This window comes from Eleutherodactylus coqui, chromosome 13 (assembly GCF_035609145.1).
Source record: "Eleutherodactylus coqui strain aEleCoq1 chromosome 13, aEleCoq1.hap1, whole genome shotgun sequence".
Taxonomy (NCBI): domain Eukaryota; kingdom Metazoa; phylum Chordata; class Amphibia; order Anura; family Eleutherodactylidae; genus Eleutherodactylus; species Eleutherodactylus coqui.
Genome location: NC_089849.1, coordinates 64,681,233 through 64,694,476, shown reverse-complemented (window position 1 = coordinate 64,694,476; position 13,244 = coordinate 64,681,233). Strand labels below are relative to the sequence as shown.

Sequence of the window (13,244 nt, the reverse complement as noted above, 5' to 3'; positions counted from 1 at the left end):
TTGGTGATGGTTGCAAGCCTCAGGTGCTGGGCCATCTGTGGCATCCACTTCAGCAGGAGGGGCTGAAGCTTATATATATACTGCAAGCGTGGGCACCACAAACAATGCAAAGCTGTGCTAGTCAGCATGTATTAATTACCAAACTGGCATCTTGCAACAAGAAAAGAACACACATATACGGGTCCTCACATCAATTTGTAAAAATATTCAAAGCAGCATCAATATACAGAAAAGTTATTAAAAACAGCTAAAATTGCACATAAAAGTGCCCAAGAATGTGGTTAAGTGAAAGTAGTAGAATACAATTTATACCAGGAATGGACAAAAAATAAAGAAATAACCCTAATTCCTACAAATACCTTGTGTGGCTAAACAATAACGATGTTACAGAGATAAATACTGCAAAAACACAAATAATAAATAAATAATACAAAACACAAGAGATACATTCTTCTTCCTTGTGAGTGTGGAGTCCCCAAACAGCCTCATCAGGGGTTAGAGCATTACATGTGACCGTGCAGATGGCCGGCCCAGACTGGACTGTATGTATTCAAGATAATATTCCAGGCTATGATACAATTCTAGACTTATGATTAATCTTATTTGTACATGCAATCGAGATACACATTCTTGTAGCCTGCCTAATAAAACAAGTGCAGCCCGGGGAAAAACCACTTAAAATGCAGGCTTGGTTTCATTCTGAGCATTATCATTTACATTTCTTTACTGGAATAATCCTTAGTACCTGTATATGTTGTAAAACTATTGCAGACATCCACAAGTCTTCTTATGCAGCTTTCCTGGCTTAAGATAATGAATACTTCCCAGTCTTAATGAGTGGGTGGTTATAGGGATTGTTCATGTAGAAAAATGCTTTTCTCTTGTGACTGCGGCGACTCGCTTTCTCCTTTTATTATGCTATGTGGTTTATCAGTGAGTGTGAAATTGTGCTAATGAGTGGGTAACTGTAAAGTTTATCAATAAGTAGCTAAATAAAAGTAATGACTAGTTTAAGCCCGGGTCTCCAATGGCTACTTTTCCTTAGCGACAGGCAAATCACCCAAAATACAGAGATAACAGATTCAATGAGCTGTGAGAAAGTCTTAAGTACTACTTGCATAGATAGCATTTAGTATTCGTGTTGGCTGCCATATTCACTGGTCCATATAGCACAATGTAAACGCTTATACCACTAGGTCATCTGTCATTGTGATTTGCATTGCAATTAGCAGTTTTTAGTGCTTCTCATTAGAATATGACAGTGACATCCCTTAGGCTATGTGCACACAAGCAACTGGAGATCCGTCATGGAAACAGACACAAGTGAATAATATATGATAGGTATACTTATACAGAATTTGCTGCGAGCTAGTGTTTAATGTGCACATGATTCAGTGAAACAAAAAACCTTTACGGTTGTGGAGATATCATGGGTTTGCGAAAGTCATAACTAGAGAATGGTGGAATTTAATTTATTTATAGGTGGCATATTCAATTATCAACATTATAATCAAGTAAGGTTTACTCTACCAGTATGTGGCCATGCACAGGGGGATGTCTCACTGATACCTGTGCATTCTTTAAACTGGATGGACAATCACTGTCACGTCTGCACGGGATATGCTGGATACATAATTTGAAAACACTCTGCTACTACACACCAAACTGTACAAAATAATGACAACTGCGCAAAGGAAACAAACTCTCCCCAATACACTTAACCAGGGAAAGAACCTGCCTAACCAGCAGATAACCCGTCCTGACAAGGGCGAACCTGACCTCGTACCTCGGCCACTATTTAATCATATGAGAGACAGGGGAATAACATGGAAAATAAGATTGAGTGAAAATAAACTGTTGTACTCAGCTTTGCACAGTCACAGGTAAACAGAGGAATCAGCTCCAAGCTTCTAGCTTCCTCCACAACCAGCGGATGACTGAAGATAAACCGCACCCAAGCCAAGCTCCAGGCCAGGCTTAATAGCCCTGACAAAATACCCACAGGTGAGATCACGTGTCTCTGATCTAATACCATTCCCACCAGAGCCAGAAGACAGAAACCCACCCAAAACCTGCACCAGACCATCTAGCAGGAAAGTGATCCCAAGACCGCCGCAACAATCCCTAAGTAGCCCAAATGGTTTTGTTGCTCTTTGCTCTGGAAGTGCTGATCTTACTCCTCCTAATCAATAGATCTTCAGTATGAAATATGTTATATTGCTACAAGAATTGCTTTTAAAGTTTCTAGTTGCTTATTAATACCCAAACTGTATAATCGCCCTCAATCTATCTGGTACTTACTATTTTGTATATGCCATTTCAAGATAGTTTGCTAATCAAAGGCTGCTGAAGAACCTAATGACATTGTAAGGGGTTACCCTAAGGAATTAAAGTGCTGCCATGGAGATGGACTAAAAATGTGCCAGAAATCTCACCAAAATTATCACGTGTGACAAAATTAGTACAAAATTTCAGGACAGTGAAACTGAGCATGCTCAAAAGATGTTTGTTCGTTGGTTGGGACTCTCATATAAAAGAGACAACTTTTGCTCCACCAAAGGAGAGCACAGGGACTAGGTGAATGTGAGAAGAGGTGCTGCCTGCAAGGAAAAGGCAAACAGCAGAGTTAGAGAGTAAAAGATGTGAGAAGCAACTGGAATGTAGAGCCTGGACATGAGAGCACTACTTGGTGTGCTGTATGGAGGAACTAGAGATTTCCTGCTGCAAAAGGGAAAAAGCATCTATATCCCCAATCTGGTGGGGACAGCTAGATTGTGACAATGATATGAGGAAAACAGCGCAACAGAGTTGCATCTGAGACTTGGGATAAACCAAAGTTGGTCTTAGTGGCAATTCTCATGCAACAAAACTGTAAGTGAGGTCAGCCTCAGTCCATCTACTAGGTTTGCATACTGCTGGGGACAAGACTAGTTAAGCAACAGGACTGTTGTGTAGTGAGGTGCCACACTAAAAGACTTAAATATTTAAAAGCAAGACAGCACTACAGAAGATAAAAACAAAGGTAAAAGACAAATAAAAAGGAGAGGAATCACCAAGTGTAAACGGCCTAACCTAACGGCCATGAACCTTGGTCCCTGAAGGCATATAGATCCAAACAAAAACACTTCATCACTAGAACGTCCCAGAAGGCAAGTGCAACGGAAGTGGCCTAAGCCTGCTGCAAGACTTGGTTATAAAAGCATGGAAATGTAGAAAATAAAACCAAATAAAATCCAGTGCTCAAAGTGTTTAAAATTCAGTGCAAAAGTCCATTAGATAAACTTTGGGATACTCACTTAGAGGGGGAGTGGTTTCTGGAAATCTTCAAAGAAACACTCCTTGGTATCCAGGAATGCCCTATAATAAAAGGTTTACTCTGAAAACACTATGCTTGATCCAATGATGTCTAGATTAAGAAAAATCTATTATAATAAAGAAAACAGATCAAAATAGCTACAAAGATGTTGCAACGCGTTTTGGAGAAATGCTTCTTCTTTCTCAAGCACAAGATTGTAACAGGTGAGATGTCAGACTGGATTAATATAGTCTCATATCCTCTATATGGCGGTAACGTGTGGGCATGGTGACCGTAATTACACTTATATGTGAACGTACATGTTTGCGAACAATCATGGCGCCCATTATGGGTATGCGCTCCAACGAAATCTAAGCATTCGTTCCAGTGACTGGCAATGCCATGCGGCCATTAGCAATGCACGTCCCCCGATGTGTGGTTCAGCGTGGAATTGTCATACGCCGTGCGTGCTAAATACCAGAAATGAAAGGGTATACGGTGTTACAATTCCCATAAAATCAATAAACATGAAGAAATATACATAATAAAAACAGGTTGTATAAAATATTAATCAATGTACCTAAAAATCAGACAAAAACATTATGTTTAAAAAGGTGCATAAAGAAACAAAAGATCATTAATAAAACCAAGAAGTAACACGAAGATTCTAAAATCTAAATATAAACAATGTAGAGGAATAAAAGAATAATAGAAGCTATGGGGATATATAGCGGGAACCATGCAGTGCAAGAGAATATATGCTAAAAAATGAAGTATAAAAATGTATATAAAAATATATGAAATAGAATATAAAAAGGATTGTTGGAGATACCTGGGATGATTGATGATGTATAATAACAAGTGGGGAAACGTAGAGACAAGGAGTAATCAGGGAGGAATATATAAAACTAGGAATAAAATGTGTCCGTATGTTTAAAATATGGAAAAATAAAATCCGGAGGAGTGTAGATGGTAGTATTAAAAAACAAGCTAAAAGAGGGCAAGTGAAAACTGTACTACAAGGTGAACTTAAAAATGGGCATTGGAAGGATCAAAAAGTCAGTGAATAGTATATAAAAATGTAAAATATAAGAATCACTGCTATTATATTTTCTGTAGTGCTTCGTTAAAGCCATTTGGCACGAGGGTATTAAACCGCAATATCCAGTATATTTCGTTACATTTAATCCTTGTGATTCTCCAGTGGTGTGATCCTCATCAAAGAGGGATCCTTATTATGCACATTGGGGAAGTGTCGTGATACGCTATGTTTTTGAAATCCATTCTGGATATTAAAATAGTGCTTGTTTATTCTCTTCCTAAAAGGATTATTAATCCTCCCAATATATTTGAGGCCACACGGACATTCTAAAAGGTAGATTATATAGCTTGAACCGCAACACAGAAATTGTTTCAGATGGATAGATCTATTCTCACTCTCTATAAAAATTTCCCTTTTTCCATAATATATAAGTTATCCTTCATCTAAAAGAGCCCTTTAACCCTTTAAAGAACAAGCACGGTAAATATATGGCGCTTAATCCTGGGCTTAAATCCCGGCCGATAGCAAAACTATGGCGTGGGATTAAAGCCTCTGCTCCTGCAATCGAGCAGGTGCAGGTTGGGTCCTCAGTTGTCAGACACAGCTTTTCCTTGCCAGGCTACATAGCACTCAATGAGTGCTATGTACTAAAGAGTGAAAGTGGAAATATTACTTTCACTATGCGACCCGGCCATCACGTGACTCCCTGGTGCCCTCTGTCGCAGCAGAGCTGCAGGGTCCTAGCAGGCCCTGATCATTTCTGTTAGTGACTATTGTCAATACAGGGAAATATTCTTTCCAGTTACTGGGGCTTCTATGGATGCCTAAGTGACAGTGGAAAAGTATGAAATGAAAAAAATTAATACAATGTGAATGACACCCAGAGGTCTTATATGATGTCAGGGGGGACATAGATGGTAAAAAAAATTGTTACAAAAATAAATTTAAGAAATTACAGAATAAAATAAAAATATATACATAAAAAGAAAATGACCCAACGCCAACCAAAACCGTTGCCATATGCGTCCTGTAATCAAAAAGTATACAAATTATATATTAAATTGTCTAAAACAAAATGAGGAACCCATGCTTTATTTTAGCATAAATATACTAATTTTAAAAGAAAACAATTATAATTTTTTTTTAAATAATTTTTTTAGGTTTTTACCCCCAATAAAATATTAATAAAAAAAAAATGGAAAAAAAATCTATAAAAAAAAGACGTAAAAAATAGCCCTATGTGTCATGGGAAAAAGTGCTGCAAAAATAATTTTGGTAGCTGAAGAAATAGAAAACCACCACATGTGTAAAATTCCTAAAAAGTGTCTGGTCCTTTAGGACCAAAACAGCCTGGTCCTAAAGGAGTAAAAAGTCCAGGTATAACGCTTCTCACTGGAACAAGAGGTTTGCTTTGATTACGGTGACAAGATGGGGCTAGAATATTTTTCAAAGTTCTGTATTTTATAAAGATGACTGTTGGTTGTTCAGAAATCTCGTTAATTGGAAAAGGGTTGCCCCTCAAGGTTTCCCAGTGTCTTGAAATGATAGATTTTACTTGCAAGTGTTGTGAGTAAAAACAAGTGACAAACAGTGCCTTAAGGTTATTTTCCCTTGTAGTTTCAGATCTCTGCAGGCATGTGCTGCGTCCTTGTGTTAAAACTTTTGAATAAGAAGATTTGACTAATTCTTTAAAATAACCTTTTTTTTAATAAAACGCTGTTTTAAAACACGTAATTGTTTAATTAACATCTCATTAGAGGTGCAATTCCTACTGACTTTCCTGAATTGTCACCATATGGGATGTTTACTTTACATTTCTTGACATGGCAAATTGTAAAGTCAAGACAGCTGTTGGAGTCAACGGGTTTAAAGTACATTCTCGTGTGGATGGAGTTGTCTACAATATACAATTCTAGGTCCAAGAAGATAATACTTTTTAGGTCAAATGTGGAAAATTCCAACACCAATTGGCTTCCGTTAATAACTTCAGTAAATGCTTCATGTCAGCCATGATTCCATTCCAAATAATTAAAACATCATCAATAAATCTCTTGTAAAAAATGATGAGTGAGTCCCTGATTTTTTTTATCTCAAATGCCCCCATATATAGATTTGCATAACTCGGGGCAAATTCCGTCCCCATAGCAGTACCTTTTATCTGCAGATAAAACTGGCTATTAAAAACAAAATAAATATGCTGTAAAATAAAATCAATTTCTTCTAAAATAAACATTCCTTGCTGATGTGGCATAAGAGGGTCTTGGTCTAAAAAGTGTTTAACCGTTTTGACACCCATAGAATGGGGGATATTCATGTATAGCAATTTTACATCAAAAGATACCCAGACAAAAAACTCCTTCCATACAACATTTTCAATTAAAGATAGGAAATGCACAGTGTCTTTAAGATATGCTGGTAGGTAGGTAACAAATCTTTGCAGATGATGGTCCACATACTCAGCCAGCCCACTTGTTATAGCACCCACCCCAGAAATAATGGGTTATACTGGTCGGTTAAAGACAATTTTATATATTTTGGGCAGGAAGTAGAAATAGAGAACTTCTGGATTGGTGATACAAATAAGCCTGTCTAATTTTTGGATAGGCGTAAATGTACCCTGCACTAGCTCATGGAAGGAGTGTGTAATGTTAAGTGTTGAGTTATTGTCTAATTTTTTTATAATATTCAGTGTCACCTAAAATCCTTCATGCTTCAGCATCATAGAAGTCTCTGTCCATGATCCCAGTAGCTCCACCTTTATCTGCACTTTTAATTAAAATGTCTATTATTGGCCAGCTGTCTGAGAGTGGCCATTTTTTCTCTATTTAAGTTTTTGTGGAACTTGTACTACTGTCTGGACATCCAGACCCTGTTATAAAACGTCTCAACAAAGTGGCCTTTGTCCTCCACGGGGTAAAACTTACTGCTCAGCTTTAAGATGGTGATGATCGGTTGCTGTAGCAGTGACTCCACTCTATCCCCAAAATCCACATATTGAACCATTGCTCTTAGGGTTAGGGTAGAGCAAAATGATGGCAAGGTGTACATTTTCTAATAAATCAGTTAAAATTGACAGAGTCTGAAAAGATTAGAGTTTGTGGAGGGACTACAATAAAGCCCTTAGCTAAGAACCTCACCGGCACACAGCAGTCAGTATGCACTAGTTGGCCATTAGCACACCCCCTCTACTTAACCCCAATGCCAAATCCCCTGCGCCCTCTGAAGCTGTCCACGTGTATCAGTCTGAGGCTCTGTTTGAGCTTTTAGTTGTTTGGCAGTCCAAACAACCAGAGAGAAAATACCAAAACATTGAATGTACTGATGCCCAACCACTTTTTTCCTCTGAAAAGGAAGATGGGAATGGATCAGTACACACGGTCAGCCCTCCACAGGCAATATGTACTCAGGGGAATGTGGAAATGGAGGTGCTAGCTCCCAGGGCTCACTGTCACATAGAGTCCACTCAGGCGGAGAAGGAAGATGAAGAGGAGGTGGAAGAGGATGAAATATTCGATCTAACTTGTAGAAGCAAGGAGAATTATCATAGCAGCTTGCAGGGTGAAGGAGGATCCTACACCCTGTCAACCTAGTAAGTAGGGCGTTGCAGAAAAACAAAATGGCAGTGCCACCACCACTAGTTGCATCAGCAGCACCATCATACCCACAGCTAAATTTGCACACAGGACTTGTGCAACCTGGGCATTCTTGTGTAGGGGCAGTAGCACACTTACTTCAGCCCCCCCACCCTCCTGCAATTAGCGATCAGGCTGCAGGCTTCATTTCCAGGAGTGGGAAACGGAAAGCAGAAGTTGAGCCCTCACCATCACCTTCACCGAGATTGACATCTACTGCATATTTCAGTGTGTCCCAGGTCAGCAGCCATCCATCCATCCCCCAGCTATGAGAACATAAAAAAATACCACCCAACCATCCATTAACACAAATTCTGAATGCAAACATTGCACAACTTCTTGCGATGGAAATTCTGGCCCTTCAAGCTAGTGGACATAGATGCCTTCTGCAATGTGAAACTCCATGCTAAACCATAGTATCAGAAGCCCAGCCACCATTTCTTTGCCCAAAAATCTATCCCTGCTCTGCACCACCATGTGGTGATAACATGCTGGAAAAGTCCAGGAAACTGTGTTCTCACTTTTGGCATTCACAGCCAGCCACCCCTCATCTGGTGGAGGTGCAGTGACAATTCAAACTACCACCCAACTATCTCATCTCTGATGTGCCTACATGGTGAAATTCCTTCTTACATTTGTTGAAGAGCGTAATCCAATAGTAGAGCCCAATCACGGAATACCAGATGGCGTATGCCATTAGCAGACACTGTATGGAAGTCAGTCACTTGAAACCTGCAAATTGGCTGAAGAACGAAGACGCTCATGGGTTTTATTCTGCTTTGAGGAAATGACCAAAATGTTCAGTCGTGATGAAACACTAATCAGTATGACATTCTTATTGTTTGCCTGCAGGAACAGATGCTACTAGGGCTCAGGGACAATGATGTGTTTTTGTCACAAGAGTAGGATCAGCTGATTTTTGGAGATCCTGAGCATTGGACCCCCACCCCCACCAATTAACTATTGATGACCTATCCTGAGGATAGGTCATCAATAGTGAATCCCCTGAACCCCCCTTTAAAGCTCCCCACTTAGAATGCCCCTTTCCTTGTTACTCATGAGTTCTAAATATCATTAGAAATCCTGAAGTTGACTCATTGGCTCCTAAAGTCTACAGTAGTTGTGCCATCCCTGTTGAACCTACCGTACATAATGCTATTTTTCAAGTGCTGCTGTCTAATAAGCAAGGTATTTCCTATCAATTCTGTCTAGCTCTTGACCCTTCCCTGGGTTACAGAGACTTGGACAAACATGTCATGCAGTGGAACAAATGTTCACATCAATTTGATGAATTCCCAATGGATAAATCGCTATTCTCTAAGATTGCTTAAAGGGTTGATATTTTGCTGGGTCATGCCCCTATTGATCCTCTTTTAATCTCAAACAATAAAAGGGCTTATTGTATAACTTGGTACAAATAGCAGTGTTGGGCGGCAGCCTGCAGCAAGCAATCAAACATTTGTTTGTCTTGCACAAGACATTCCAAAATTAATATATGATTGTCTGTTATGAGTGTTTGCTATTTACTCTATTATATTAGAAAAGCCTTTTGTGTTTGAGAACCAGAAAACATGGTTACGTACATGACCCAGTGAAATGTGTTAGTCAGAACAATACAAAAACCAAGAAAACAAGATTAGGGGTCTGTAGTGGTTCAATAATGAGATAAAATAGTGAATATGTTGTATAATTAATAATTCACTGCAATGCTACAAGCAGATCTAAGCTTTGTATATAATTTGTGGCAATTTCTGCTGCAAGTTATAGTAAATCTGTCAGGGCATGGGATGACCCACCACTCAACCCCTTAAAGCTCATGCAAAAAGTACAAAATGGTAAGAAGGTACAAATGTATGTAAAAAGTGGTGTATGCAAAAATGTGTGACTTTTTAATGCTACAAAAGCTAATTATTACATAAATTCTCCCAGTAGACTCTACAGGCATGTTGTTGATGGAAACACTTCTTCCAGCAAAGCTGAAAGAAATATTTGGATTTACAAACCTCAATATTTTGACTGTCTTTGCTATTCACTCAAAATGGGAGATGCTAGGTGATGTAACAATGCTATGATGCAAAGCAGACAAGTAAATTATCTAAAGAATGGTAAAAAGAGAAGATTATTTGTATTTTAGAATGGCCAAAAAAGAGTTCCGACTTTGACCCTATAGAGATGCCGTGGCATGACCTGAAGGCAGTCGAACATGCAAGGCATCCCAGAAATATTTGTTAAACTGAAACACATTTATAGGAAGGATTTATTCAAAGTTCCTTCTTAGGCTGGGTTCACAAGGGGCGTAATTGCCACAGAATTTCTGTGCAGACTTTCTGCTTGGAAATTCTGCCTGCGACTTTAAACCCAGGATTAGCCAGCAAAGTGGGCGATATTTGCAAAAATTTCGCCCACACGCTGCGGCTGATCCGTTGCGGCCAAGCTGTGCTGAAATTGACATGCTGCACAGAATTCAAAGACATGGCACCTCAATTCTTTCCCCATTTCCGCGGCGACCTCTCTCCTCTATATGGCATAGCTGCTCCAAAACCTGCGGCAAAAGGCCACGAGTTTTGAAGCTGCATTTCTCCCGTGGAAATCTCGCGGTATTTTTGTGTGGTCATTCGGCGAGATTTCCGTAAGATTTCAGTCTCGTGTGATCCTAGTCTTAAAGTTGTGCTAATCTTATTTGCAGCTATAGGAACGCTTGGTGAAGGCGATTGCTGCTAAAGAGGGATCTGCAATGTATTAAATTAACTGCCATGTGAGTTGCATATAACTAATGCACAAAAAACTATTTAAAAATATGTAAATGTTTCATCAAATTAGAAGGATCATTTTGTTTTTGAAGTTTTTATTCTATTTTCCTATTAAAACACTATAGCTCCAGGGGAAACATTTCTAGTGTAGCAGTTAGTGTGCTAAAGTCAAGGATTCACTTATTTTTCATCCATTCAGTGGGGATATTTACTCAATTATCACAATAAAAGACATGAATGTTACACCTTTTTGTGTGTTATAAGTTTAGTTAGAATGAGTTTGTCTATAATTGTGACTTAAATGACAATCAGACCACTTTCTCTTAGTAACACTGTGTTACATGGGTATATTTTTCAGTGTCGAAATCAGTGTTCTTACCTACATTCAGGGTGCTGAATCCAAATCCAAAATTGGAATTGGCTGTCAGGCAAGATAATAAAGTTAAAACATCATAAGAAACCGTTTTGTTACACTATATAAAACCATGGGCTTCATTTATCAAAACTGTCTACCAGCACTTCCCAGAGAGATGCAGCGACTTATCAGATGAACATGATGAAATATTTCACCAGGACATACATGCAATTGAAAAACTGTATGAAGAAAAGTGGAAGCGATGCCGGTTGATGGTAATATAGTATGTTAGGCTAAAAAAAGACAAATGTCCATCCAGCTCAGCCTGTATTCGCCCCCTCATATTGATCCAGGGGAAAGCAAAAAAAAAACAATGAGGCAGAGCCAATTTACCCCATCCAGGGGAAAAAAAATTCCTTCCTGACTCCATAATGGTAGTCAGAATAATCCCTGGATGAACACTTTTCAGAGAAAGTTCCTTCCAGACCCAAGTCCGGCAGTTGAAAGGTCCTCCTATCAACAACCCATTCTGACTATTTAATGTCTATATCCTGTCATAGTGCTGTGAGAAGACATCTAGTCCCCTCTTAAACTCCTATTGTTTCCATTACTCCTACTATATCATAGTTTTCTTCAGACATTCTCACTTCAAGCTTACCCACTTTACTGATCAGACATCTTCCATTTGTTGCCATACAGTTCATACAGTTGTGGTTACTGTTTGTATTTATTATGCTACCTATGGTCCTATTAGCTGCTCTATCACTTCTAACTGTACTAAACCCTCCCCCTGCTTAACCACTATTCCCATTCCTTATCCCAGAACTCTGTCTTTGCTGTCTTCCCCCTATTTTTGCTGGAATATTCCAAGGGAGAACATTAGCGGATAGAAAAAAAATAAGTGACTTACGCAAACACTGCATCTAACTTCCTGTATTTTCATGCCCCTTCTAGAAGTTCTTTGTTATTACACATCTGCCACCTGTAGAAGACAAGAAAAAAATCCTCCTGCGCTCTTTGTTTGGGGCTTTTTGCAATCCAAAATAGGGACTTCCAAATCACCAAAATATACAGTCAAGTATATTTTATTTATACAAAAAAGACTATAACAGTCTTGCAACGCGTTTCGACGCTATTCAGAGCGTCTTTTTCAAGCATGACATCACACAATCTTAGTTGCTTTATATAGAGTCACTTACTTTTCCTCCATGTGCGGAGTCCGGGGCTCGTGGCATGGGACGCCGGTCTCGTCGCTGCTGACGTAACCATTCAAGCGACGGCAGTTTTGATATGACGGCTCTAGTGAATGAAGTTACGCTATTGGCGTGGCTACGTTAAAAACTTACGTAGTTTGCGTAACTCCGTCCCTATGCGCTGGGCTCCGGACTCCGATAGGAGAGCATACATTTATAATTCCGCTGTCTGCGGTTTTACCTTCTAAACAATAAGAATAAGATTACATCACAACAATACTCTTAATTATATATAAAACATATTTTTTTAAAAAAACATTAATTTAAAATAACATCTATATATATATATAAATATTTTATCTCTATTTTTTATTTTTATCTCTATTTTATATCTATTATTATATCTATAATTAATGTTTTTTTTAAAAAATATGTTCACCTCCTTAAATCAGACATCTTGTTATTCACACCCGAAATCGGACATGTCAACGTATGATAAGTCAATCCTGTGGAGCCCTCGAAGAGTTTCTCTAGGTCTCTACGCTGTATGCTATTCTATAACCTTTCGGTAGTTTCCAGCCCATGAGCTACTGATAATAACGAGAATATGGGTCACAGCTTGAGATAATTGGACGGTATATCTATAAATAACCTCATACGTCTCTATGTATTTTAATACAGGTTTTCATTCAGCTATGGATAATGTCCACCTAATGATGTACAGATTCCGTAGACATGTGTTAGCTCTATATGGGAAATATTTTTTACTCTACATTTGGAATTTATTGCTTCAGAATCATATTCATGACCGATATTTGGTTGATCATAGAGGTGTAGCGCAGCCAAAAAGTTCCTGCTCTTATAGAAAGCACATCATGGGTAAAAAGGATAGACTTACTGTAAAGGTGTCTTTATACGGTATGACTCTCAGGCATATAAACGCCCAATAGTCATTCCATTGACTATCACTTTTACAC

General features: G+C 38.7%; 1 long non-coding RNA gene across 2 annotated transcripts in view; it reads right to left on the bottom strand.

The window, feature by feature from the left end:
- The window catches only part of LOC136587886 (uncharacterized), a 181,022-nt gene extending 168,517 nt beyond the window's left edge, over positions 1 to 12,505 (bottom strand). Inside the window, exons 1-2 of one of the 2 annotated variants that reach the window (XR_010787513.1) lie at positions 12,274 to 12,505; positions 3,297 to 3,357 (exon numbers count right to left, since the gene is read on the bottom strand). This is a non-coding gene — a long non-coding RNA (uncharacterized lncRNA). The remainder of the gene's footprint in view (positions 1 to 3,296; positions 3,358 to 12,273) is intronic. The other variant, XR_010787512.1, reaches the window with a different exon arrangement.
- Positions 12,506 to 13,244: the final 739 nt, after the last annotated feature.